The sequence below is a fragment of the Camellia sinensis genome, chromosome 6 (genome assembly GCF_055761805.1).
Source record: "Camellia sinensis isolate YWXY chromosome 6, ASM5576180v1, whole genome shotgun sequence".
Classification (NCBI taxonomy): domain Eukaryota; kingdom Viridiplantae; phylum Streptophyta; class Magnoliopsida; order Ericales; family Theaceae; genus Camellia; species Camellia sinensis.
In genome coordinates, this window is record NC_138966.1 from 517,501 (window position 1) to 530,000 (window position 12,500).

A 12,500-nucleotide genomic window follows, 5' to 3' on the forward strand; every position below is an offset into this window, starting at 1 on the left:
TCACGCGCCACGACGTACACTATGCACCAGCCCCCCAAAACGAATCACCCCCCGAAGGACCAAGAAGCCCGACGAATGCGCGAAAACATTTAGGGAGGCCGAGCAAGCACCGGTTAGCGCGAACGCAAATAACAAGCGCAACAGGCAACTTTCGAGGGACATACTTTTCGCAACAAGCTTCCACTAGGAAAGCACAGGCAACTCGTTCGAACGTCAAAGCCAACCAAATGGCAATTACCCGAGGGACATGCTTTTCGCAAGGCACCTTCCACTAGGGAAGCGCAGACAACCCGAAGGCGAGTCGAAGACAACCTAAAGGCGATCACCCGAGGGACATGGAGGAATGCACCAGTGGAGTTCGCTGCACAGGCAGGGATCCGTCCAACTCGCACAAACCGAACACAACTCACGCGCCACGACGTACACTGTGCACCAGCCCCCCAAAACGAATCACCCCCCGAAGGACTAAGAAGCCCGACGAACGCACGAAAACATTTAGGGAGGCCGAGCAAGCACCGGTTAGCGCGAATGCAAGTAACAAGCGCAACAGGCAACTTTCGAGGGACATACTTTTCGCAACAAGCTTCCACTAGGAAAGCATAGGCAACTCGTTCGAACGTCAAAGCCAACCAAATGGCAATTACCCGAGGGACACGCTTTTCGCAAGGCACCTTCCACTAGGGAAGCGCAGGCAACCCGAAGGCGAGTCGAAGACAACCCGAGGGACATGGAGGAATGCACCAGTGGAGTTCGCTGCACAGGCAGGGATCCGTCCAACTCCCACAAACCGAACACAACTCACGCGCCACGACGTACACTGTGCACCAGCCCCCCAAAACGAATCACCCCCCGAAGGACTAAAAAGCCCGACGAACGCGCGAAAACATTTAGAGAGGCCGAGCAAACACCGGTTAGCGCGAATGCGAATAACAAACGCAACAGGCAACTTTCGAGGGACATACTTTTCGCAACAAGCTTCCACTAGGAAAGCATAGGCAACTCGTTCGAACGTCAAAGCCAACCAAATGGCAATTACCCGAGGGACACGCTTTTCGCAAGGCACCTTCCACTAGGGAAGCGCAAGCAACCCGAAGGCGAGTCGAAGACAACCCGAGGGACATGGAGGAATGCACCAGTGGAGTTCGCTGCACAGGCAGGGATCCGTCCAACTCGCACAAACCGAACACAACTCACGCGCCACGACGTACACTGTGCACCAGCCCCCCAAAACGAATCACCCCCCGAAGGACCAAGAAGCCCGACGAACGCGCGAAAACATTTAGAGAGGCCGAGCAAGCACCGGTTAGCGCGAATGCAAATAACAAACGCAACAGGCAACTTTCGAGGGACATACTTCTCGCAACAAGCTTCCACAAGGAAAGCACAGGCAACTCGTTCGCACGCCAAAGCCAACCAAATGGCAATTTAACCGAGGGACATGCATTTCGCAAGGCAACTTGTACAATTACCCGAGGGACATGGCATGCTTGCCAAGGCCGTGGCTTGGCATGCTTGCCAAGGCCGTGGCATGACATGCTGCTGGCCAAGGCCGGGCATGCCATGCTGCTGGACAAGGCCGTGGCAAGGCATGCTGATGGCCGAGGCCGTGGCAAGGCATGCTGATGGCCGAGGCCGTGGCGTGGCATGCCATGCTGCTGGACGAGGCCGTGGCAAGGCATGCTGCTGGCCAAGGCATTGGCATGGCATGCTGCTGCTGACCAAGGCTTGGGCTTGCCATGCTGCTGGCAAAGGCCGCGGCATGGCATGCTGCCGGCAAAGGCCGCGGCATGGCATGCTGCCGGCAAAGGCCGCGGCATGGCATGCTGCCGGCCAAGGCCGCGGCATGGCATGCTGCCGGCCAAGGCCGGGCATGCCATGCTGCTGGACAAGGCCGTGGCAAGGCATGCTGATGGCCGAGGCCGTGGCAAGGCATGCTGATGGCCGAGGCCGTGGCGTGGCATGCCATGCTGCTGGACGAGGCCGTGGCAAGGCATGCTGCTGGCCAAGGCATTGGCATGGCATGCTGCTGCTGACCAAGGCTTGGGCTTGCCATGCTGCTGGCAAAGGCCGCGGCATGGCATGCTGCCGGCAAAGGCCGCGGCATGGCATGCTGCCGGCAAAGGCCGCGGCATGGCATGCTGCCGGCCAAGGCCGCGGCATGGCATGCTGCCGGCCAAGGCCGCGGCATGCCATGTTGCTGGCCAAGGCCGTGGCATGGCATGCTGCTGGCCAAGGCCGTGGCATGACATGCTGGCCAAGGCCGGGGCATGGCATGCTGCTGGCCAAGGCCGTGGCATGGCATGCTGCTGGCCAAGGCCGGGGCATGGCATGCTGCTGGCCAAGGCCGTGGCATGGCATGCTGCTGGCCAAGGCCGTGGCATGACATGCTTGCCAAGGCCAAGGCATGGCATGCTGCTGGCCAAGGCTTTGGCATGCCATGTTGCTGGCCAAGGCTTTGGCATGCCATGTTGCTGGCCAAGGCTGTGGCATGGCATGCTGCTGGCCAAGGCTGTGGCATGGCATGCTGCTGGCCAAGGCCGTGGCATGGCATGCTGCTGGCCAAGGCCGGGGCATGGCATGCTGCTGGCCAAGGCCGTGGCATGGCATGCTGCTGGCCAAGGCCGTGGCATGGCATGCTGCTGGCCAAGGCCGTGGCATGACATGTTTGCCAAGGCCAAGGCATGGCATGCTGCTGGCCAAGGCTTTGGCATGCCATGTTGCTGGCCAAGGCTGTGGCATGGCATGCTGCTGGCCAAGGCGGTGGCATGGCATGCTGCTGGCCAAGGCCGTGGCATGGCATGCTGCTGGCCAAGGCCGGGGCATGGCATGCTGCTGGCCAAGGCCGTGGCATGGCATGCTGCTGGCCAAGGCCGTGGCATGACATGCTTGCCAAGGCCAAGGCATGGCATGCTGCTGGCCAAGGCTTTGGCATGCCATGTTGCTGGCCAAGGCTGTGGCATGGCATGCTGCTGGCCAAGGCTGTGGCATGGCATGCTGCTGGCCAAGGCCGTGGCATGGCATGCTGCTGGCCAAGGCCGGGGCATGGCATGCTGCTGGCCAAGGCCGTGGCATGGCATGCTGCTGGCCAAGGCCGTGGCATGACATGCTTGCCAAGGCCAAGGCATGGCATGCTGCTGGCCAAGGCTTTGGCATGCCATGTTGCTGGCCAAGGCTGTGGCATGGCATGCTGGCCTAGGCCAACGTGCCACCGCCACCGCCGCGGGCCGCCACTCGACGCATCCCGTGCTTGGCTATGTAGTTTCGATGCCACAAGCCAATGCCACAAGCCAAGCGATGGCATGTGCCAAGCGCCCGCCTAGGCATAGGCGTGGCCTGTGGCCTGGCCATGCTGGCCAGCCTTAAGGGAGGTGCCCCCCCCTTATAATAGCCTGTTAAGCCCTTTTCAATCTGGCAGGAGGAAACATCAAGCATGTTCGAGGAGTCATAATGGGGTTTTTTTAAAAAGTAATGGTTTTTTGCCAAAACTTTCAACATGAAAGTTGTATGAAATAATTTAATACACCATAAAAAAAATTATAAAAAAATATTTGGCCACCGGAATATTTTATTTTAATTTATTTCAATTTTAATACTTAAAAAATAATAAAAATTACTAAAAATACTCAAAAAATTCTAGAAAAATTCCAACAATTATAAGATGAGGCACTAGTAATTATAGTAATTTTTTTAATTATTTTTTTATTTTTAATTTATTTTATTATAATTTTTATGAGTAAATAAATAATTAAAAAGCCCGACGAACGTGCAAAAACTCTTAGAGAAACCCAGCAAGCATCGGATAGCTCGAATGCAAATAACAAACGCAACAGGCAACTTCCGAGGGACATACTTTTCCCAACAAAGCTTCCACTGGGGAAAGCACTAGCAACGGGTTCGCAAGTCAAAGGCAACCAAACGGCTATTACCCGAGGGACAAGCATTTCGCAGGGCAACATATACGTAAGTCAAAGCCAAACCAAATGGCAATTACACGAGGGACAGGATTGCTTGCCAAGGGCGTGGCATGCGATGTTCTAGCCCAAGGCAAAGGCACGCCACGCTGCGGGACAAGGCCGTGGCAAGACATGCGGCTGGCCTTGGCCTTGGCATGGCATGCCGCCGGCTTTGGCTGGGCTGCGTTGGCCTTGCCATGGAATGTTGCTGGCTTCGGATGGGCTGCCTTGGCCTTGGCCTTGGCCGTGGCATGGCATGCTGCTGGCCTTGGCCTTGGCCTTGGCATGGCATGCTGGCGGCTTTGGCTGGGCTGCCTTGGCCGTGGCATGGCATGCTGCTGGCCTTGGCCTTGGCATGGCATGCTGCTGGCTTTGGCTGGGCTGCCTTGGCCGTGGCATGGCATGCTGCTGGCCTTGGCCTTGGCATGGCATGCTGCTGGCTTTGGCTGGGCTGCCTTGGCCGTGGCATGGCATGCTGCTGGCCTAGGCCTTGGCATGGCATGCTGCTGGCTTTGGCTGGGCTGCCTTGGCCGTGGCATGGCATGCTGCTGGCCTAGGCCTTGGCATGGCATGCTGCTGGCTTTGGCTGGCAGCCTTGGTCGTGGCATGGCATGCTGCTGGCCTTGGCCTTGGCATGGCATGCCGCCGGCTTTGGCTGGGCTGCGTTGGCCGTGGCATGGCATGCTGCTGGCCTTGGCCTTGGCATGGCATGCTGCTGGCTTTGGCTGGCCTGCCTTGGCCGTGGCATGGCATGCTGCTGGCCTAGGCCTTGGCATGGCATGCTGCTGGCTTTGGCTGGCCTGCCTTGGCCGTGGCATGGCATGCTGCTGGCCTAGGCCATGGCATGGCATGCTGCTGGCTTTGGCTGGCCTGCCTTGGCCGTGGCATGGCATGCTGCTGGCCTTGGCCTTGACATGGCATGCTGCTGGCTTTGGCAGGCCTGCCTTGGCCGTGGCATGGCATGCTGCTGGCCAAGGCCTTGGCCTGGCATGCTGCTGGCTTTGGCTGGGCTGCCTTGGCCGTGCCATGGCATGCTGCTGGCCTTGGCCTTGGCATGGCATGCTGCTGGCTTTGGCTGGCCTGCCTTGGCCGTGGCATGGCATGCTGCTGGCCTAGGCCTTGGCATGGCATGCTGCTGGCTTTGGCTGCGCTGCCTTGGCCGTGGCATGGCATGCTGCTGGCCTTGGCCTTGGCATGGCATGCTGCTGGCTTTGGCTGGCCTGCCTTGGCCGTGGCATGGCATTCTGCTGGCCTTGGCCTTGGCATGGCATGCTGCTGGCTTTGGCTGGGCTGCCTTGGCCGTGGCATGGCATGCTGCTGGCCTAGGCCTTGGCATGGCATGCTGCTGGCTTTGGCTGGGCTGCCTTGGCCGTGGCATGGCATGCTGCTGGCCTTGGCCTTGGCATGGCATGCTGCTGGCTTTGGCAGGCCTGCCTTGGCCGTGGCATGGCATGCTGCTGGCCTAGGCCTTGGCATGGCATGCTGCTGGCTTTGGCTGGGCTGCCTTGGCCGTGGCATGGCATGCTGCTGGCCTTGGCCTTGGCATGGCATGCTGCTGGCTTTGGCTGGGCTGCCTTGGCCGTGGCATGGCATGCTGCTGGCCTTGGCCTTGGCATGGCATGCTGCTGGCTTTGGCTGGGCTGCCTTGGCCGTGGCATGGCATGCTGCTGGCCTTGGCCTTGGCATGGCAAGCTGCTGGCTTTGGCTGGGCTGCCTTGGCCGTGGCATGGCATGCTGCTGGCCTTGGCTGGGCTGCCTTGGCCGTGGCATGGCATGCTGCTGGCCTTGGCCTTGGCATGGCATGCTGCTGGCTTTGGCTGGGCTGCCTTGGCCGTGGCATGGCATGCTGCTGGCCTTGGCCTTGGCATGGCATGCTGCTGGCTTTGGCAGGCCTGCCTTGGCCGTGGCATGGCATGCTGCTGGCCTAGGCCTTGGCATGGCATGCTGCTGGCTTTGGCTGGGCTGCCTTGGCCGTGGCATGGCATGCTGCTGGCCTTGGCCTTGGCATGGCATGCTGCTGGCTTTGGCTGGGCTGCCTTGGCCGTGGCATGGCATGCTGCTGGCCTAGGCCTTGGCATGGCATGCTGCTGGCTTGGGCTGGGCTGCCTTGGCCGTGGCATGGCATGCTGCTGGCCTTGGCCTTGGCATGGCATGCTGCTGGCTTTGGCTGGGCTGCCTTGGCCGTGGCATGGCATGCTGCTGGCCTTGGCCTTGGCATGGGATGCTGCTGGCTTTGGCAGGCCTGCCTTGGCCGTGGCAAGGCATGCTGCTGGCCTAGGCCTTGGCATGGCATGCTGCTGGCTTTGGCTGGGCTGCCTTGGCCGTGGCATGGCATGCTGCTGGCCTTGGCCTTGGCATGGCATGCTGCTGGCTTTGGCTGGGCTGCCTTGGCCGTGGCATGGCATGCTGCTGGCCTTGGCCTTGGCATGGCATGCTGCTGGCTTTGGCTGGGCTGCCTTGGCCGTGGCATGGCATGCTGCTGGCCTTGGCCTTGGCATGGCATGCTGCTGGCTTTGGCTGGGCTGCCTTGGCCGTGGCATGGCATGCTGCTGGCCCTGGCCTTGGCATGGCATGCTGCTGGCTTTGGCAGGCCTGCCTTGGCCGTGGCATGGCATGCTGCTGGCCTAGGCCTTGGCATGGCATGCTGCTGGCTTTGGCTGGGCTGCCTTGGCCGTGGCATGGCATGCTGCTGGCCTTGGCCTTGGCATGGCATGCTGCAGGCTTTGGCTGGCCTGCCTTGGCCGTGGCATGGCATGCTGCTGGCCTAGGCCTTGGCATGGCATGCTGCTGGCTTTGGCTGGGCTGCCTTGGCCGTGGCATGGCATGCTGCTGGCCTAGGCCTTGGCATGGCATGCTGCTGGCTTTGGCTGGGCTGCCTTGTCCGTGGCATGGCATGCTGCTGGCCTTGGCCTTGGCATGGCATGCTGCTGGCTTTGGCTGGGCTGCCTTGGCCGTGGCATGGCATGCTGCTGGCCTTGGCCTTGGCATGGCAAGCTGCTGGCTTTGGCTGGGCTGCCTTGGCCGTGGCATGGCATGCTGCTGGCCTTGGCTGGGCTGCCTTGGCCGTGGCATGGCATGCTGCTGGCCTTGGCCTTGGCATGGCATGCTGCTGGCTTTGGCTGGGCTGCCTTGGCCGTGGCATGGCATGCTGCTGGCCTTGGCCTTGGCATGGCATGCTGCTGGCTTTGGCTGGGCTGCCTTGGCCGTGGCATGGCATGCTGCTGGCCTAGGCCTTGGCATGGCATGCTGCTGGCTTTGGCTGGCCTGCCTTGGCCGTGGCATGCCATGCTGCTGGCCTTGGCCTTGGCATGGCATGCTGCTGGCTTTGGCTGGGCTGCCTTGGCCGTGGCATGGCATGCTGCTGGCCTTGGCCTTGGCATGGGATGCTGCTGGCTTTGGCAGGCCTGCCTTGGCCGTGGCATGGCATGCTGCTGGCCTAGGCCTTGGCATGGCATGCTGCTGGCTTTGGCTGGGCTGCCTTGGCCGTGGCATGGCATGCTGCTGGCCTTGGCCTTGGCATGGCATGCTGCTGGCTTTGGCTGGGCTGCCTTGGCCGTGGCATGGCATGCTGCTGGCCTTGGCCTTGGCATGGCATGCTGCTGGCTTTGGCTTGGCTGCCTTGGCCGTGGCATGGCATGCTGCTGGCCTTGGCCTTGGCATGGCAAGCTGCTGGCTTTGGCTGGGCTGCCTTGGCCGTGGCATGGCATGCTGCTGGCCTTGGCTGGGCTGCCTTGGCCGTGGCATGGCATGCTGCTGGCCTTGGCCTTGGCATGGCATGCTGCTGGCTTTGGCTGGGCTGCCTTGGCCGTGGCATGGCATGCTGCTGGCCTTGGCCTTGGCATGGCAAGCTGCTGGCTTTGGCTGGGCTGCCTTGGCCGTGGCATGGCATGCTGCTGGCCTTGGCCTTGGCATGGCATGCTGCTGGCTTTGGCTGGCCTGCCTTGGCCGTGGCATGCCATGCTGCTGGCCATGGCCTTGGGGCTGGGCTGCCTTGGCTGCGGTTCTTATCACTAGACGTGCGTTGCGTGCGAAGGCGTGCAAAGGCGTGCGCGACCATGCGCGCAACACGCGCACCGTGGTCAAAAGACCACGCGCGCGGTATTCGCACAGGCCACGCTGCCCACGCCGCGGGCATGCCAGGCCAGGCTGCCCTGGCCGGCTGCATGCCAGGCCGCCCAGGCCGTGCGCATGCCATGCCGTGCTGCCCAGGCCAGCTGCATGCCAGGCCGCCCAGGCCGTGCGCATGCCATGCCGTGCTGCCCACGCCGCGGGCATGCCAGGCCGGCTGCATGCCAGGCCGCCCAGGCCGTGCGCATGCCATGCCGTGCTGCCCACGCCGCGGGCATGCCAGGCCGGCTGCATGCCAGGCCGCCCAGGCCGTGCGCATGCCATGCCGTGCTGCCCATGCCGCGCGCATGCCAGGCCGCCCACGCCCGCGCGGATGCCACGCCATGCTGCCCAAGGCCGCGCCCAGGCCGCGCAAGGCCGCGCCCAGGCCGCCCAAGGCCGCGCAAGGCCGCCCAAGGCCGCGGCCGAGCCGCCCCAGGCCGCAGCCCAGGCCGCGGTCGAGCCGCAGTGCATGTAACCCAAGGCCGCAGCCCAGGCCGCGCCCAACATGGGGCGTACCTGCCACTGCCTTGCCCTGGGCAAGGGAGGTGCCCCCCCCTTATAATAGCCTGTTAAGCCCTTTTCAGTCTGGCAGGAGGAAACATCAAGCATGTTCGAGGAGTCATAATGGGGTTTTTTTAAAAAGTAATGGTTTTTTGCCAAAACTTTCAACATGAAAGTTGTAGGAAATAATTTAATACACCATAAAAAAAATTAAAAAAAATATTTTTTTACCGAAAATATTTTATTTTAATTTATTTCGATATTAATACTTAAAAAATAATAAAAATTAATAAAAATGGTCAAAAAATTATGGAAAAATTCCCATAATTAAAGGATGATTCACTAGTAATTATAGAAATTATTAAATTATTTTTTTCATTTTTTTTATTTTATTTTGATTTTTTTATGCCAAATAAGGGCTTTAAAAATTCGAAAAGCTCCAGAAAAATTGCAAAAAAATAGGGAATGACATTTAAAATTGATTGTAGTGCATTTTTAATTGTGTTGCACGGTTTGGGTAAGATTATAAAAGAATCATGTTCAAAAAGATCGGTCGAGGCGGTGGCATGCCATGGCCTTGGCCTTGGCCATGCCTTGCACAGGGACTTGGCCTTGCCCACTGCCTTGGCGTTGGCTTTGGCCTTGGCCTTGGCCTTGGCATGGCATGGCATGCTCGCCGAGGCCGTGGCATGCCTTGCTGCTAGCCAAGGCCGTGGCGTTGCATGCTCGCCCAGCCCGTGGCATGCCATGCTCGCCCAGCCCGTGGCACGCCATGTTGGCCCAAGGCATTGGCATGGCATGCCGGCCAAGGCATGCTGGCCAACGTTGCACAAGGCGGTGCCATGGCATGGCATGCTGACCAAGACCGTGCCATGGCATGCTGGGCGAGGCCGGGGCATGGCATGCTGGCCGAGGCCGTGGCTTGCCATGCCGCCACGGCCGTGGCATGCCGGGCAACGGACCGGCATGGCCCAGCCCGTGGCACGCCATGTTGGCCCAAGGCATTGGCATGGCATGCCGGCCAAGGCATGCTGGCCAACGCTGCGGCACGGCGTGCTGGACAAGGCGGTGCCATGGCATGGCATGCTGACCGAGGCCGTGGCATGGCATGTTGGGCGACGCCGTAGCAAGGCATGCGGGCCGAGGCCGTGGCATGGCATGTTTGCAACGCCGTGGCAAGACATGCGGGCCGTGGCATGGCATGGCATGCGGGCCGAGGCCGTGGCACGACATGTTGGCCAAGGCTAAGGCATGGCACGCCGGGCAACGCGGTGGCATGGCATGCCGGGCAACGCGGTGGCAAGGCATGCGGGCCGGGGCCGTGGCATGGCATGTTGGGCGACGCCGTAGCAAGGCATGCGGTCCGAGGCCGTGGCATGTCATGCGGGCCGAGGCCGTGGCATGGCATGCGGGCCGAGGCCGTGGCATGGCATGTTGGGCGACGCCGTAGCAAGGCATGCGGGCCGAGGCCGTGGCATGTCATGCGAGCCGAGGCCGTGGCATGGCATGCGGGCCGAGGCCGTGGCATGGCAAGTTGGGCGACGTCGTGGCAAGGCATGCGGGCCGAGGCCGTGGCATGTCATGCGGGCCGAGGCCGTGGCTTGGCATGCGGGCCGAGGCCGTGTCATGGCAAGTTTGGCCCAGGCCGTGGCTCGACATGTTGGCCAAGGCTAAGGCATGGCACGCCGGTCAACGCGGTGGCATGGCATGCTGGGCAACGCGGTGGCAAGGCATGCGGGCCGAGGCCGTGGCATGGCATGTTGGGCAACGCCGTAGCAAGGCATGCGGGCCGAGGCCGTGGCATGGCATGCGGGCCGTGGCCGTGGCATGGCATGTTGGGCGACGCCGTGGCATGGCATGCGGGCCGAGGCCGTGGCATGGCATGTTTGGCAACGCCGTGGCAAGACATGCGGGCCGTGGCATGGCATGGCATGCGGGCCGAGGCCGTGGCATGTAATGCGGGCCGAGGCCGTGACATGTAATGCGGGTCGAGGCCGTGGCATGGCATGTTGGGCGACGCCGTACCAAGGCATGCGGGCCGAGGCCGTGGCATGGCATGCGGGCCGAGGCCGTGGCATGGCATGTTGGGCGACGCCGTAGCAAGGCATGCGGGCCGAGGCCGTGGCTCGACATGTTGGCCAAGGCTAAGGCATGGCACGCCGGGCAACGCGGTGGCATGGCATGCTGGGCAACGCGGTGGCAAGGCATGCGGGCCGAGGCCGTGGCATGGCATGTCGGGCAACGCCGTAGCAAGGCATGCGGGCCGAGGCCGTGGCATGGCATGCGGGCCGTGGCCGTGGCCGTGGCATGGCATGTTGGGCGACGCCGTGGCATGGCATGCGGGCCGAGGCCGTGGCATGGCATGTTTGGCAACGCCGTGGCAAGACATGCGGGCCGAGGCCGTGGCATGGCATGCGGGCCGAGGCCGTGGCATGCCATGTTGGGCAACGCCGTAGCAAGGCATGCGGGCCGAGGCCGTGGCATGGCATGCGGGCCGTGGCCGCGGCATGGCATGTTGGGCGACGCCGTGGCATGGCATGCGGGCCGAGGCCGTGGCATGGCATGTTTGGCAACGCCGTGGCAAGACATGCGGGCCGTGGCATGGCATGTTGGGCAACGCCGTGGCAAGGCATGCGGGCCGAGGCCGTGGCATGGCATGCGGGCCGAGGCCGTGGCATGTCATGCGGGCCGAGGCCGTGGCATGGCATGCGGGCCGAGGCCGTGGCATGGCATGCTGGCCGAGGCCGTGGCATGGCATGCCGGCCGAGGCCGTGGCATGGCATGCGGGCCGAGGCCGTGGCATGGCATGTTGGACGACGCCGTAGCAAGGCATGCGGGCCGGGGCCGTGGCATGGCATGTTTGGCAACGCCGTGGCATGACATGCGGGCCGTGGCATGGCATGGCATGCGGGCCGAGGCCGTGGCGTGGCATGTTGGGCAACGCCGTGGCAAGGCATGCGGGCCGAGGCCGTGGCATGTCATGCGGGCCGAGGCCGTGGCATGGCATGCGGGCCGAGGCCGTGGCATGGCATGCGGGGCGAGGCCGTGGCATGGCATGTTGGGCGACGCCGTAGCAAGGCATGCGGGCCGAGGCCGTGGCTCGACATGTTGGCCAAGGCTAAGGCATGGCACGCCGGGCAACGCGGTGGCATGGCATGCTGGGCAACGCGGTGGCAAGGCATGCGGGCCGAGGCCGTGGCATGGCATGTTGGGCAACGCCGTAGCAATGCATGCGGGCCGAGGCCGTGGCATGGCATGCGGGCCGTGGCCGGGGCATGGCATGTTGGGCGACGCCGTGGCATGGCATGCGGGCCGAGGCCGTGGCATGGCATGTTTGGCAACGCCGTGGCAAGACATGCGGGCCGTGGCATGGCATGGCATGCGGGCCGAGGCCGTGGCATGGCATGTTGGGCAACGCCGTGGCAAGGCATGCGGGCCGCTGCCGTGGCATGGCATGCGGGCCGAGGCCGTGGCATGGCATGTTGGGCGACGCCGTAGCAAGGCATGCAGGCCGAGGCCGTGCCTCGACATGTTGGCCAAGGCTAAGGCATGGCACGCCGGGCGACGCGGTGGCATGGCATGCTGGGCAACGCGGTGGCAAGGCATGCGGGCCGAGGCCGTGGCGTGGCATGTTGGGCAACGCCGTGGCAAGGCATGCGGGCCGAGGCCGTGGCATGGCATGCGGGCCGAGGCCGTGGCATGGCATGCGGGCCGAGGCCGTGGCATGTCATGCGGGCCGAGGCCGTGGCATGTCATGCGGGCCGAGGCCGTGGCATGGCATGCGGGCCGAGGCCGTGGCATGGCATGTTGGGCAACGCCGTAGCAAGGCATGCGGGCCGAGGCCGTGGCATGGCATGCGGGCCGTGGCCGTGGCATGGCATGTTGGGCGACGCCGTGGCATGGCATGCGGGCCGAGGCCGTGGCATGGCATGTTTG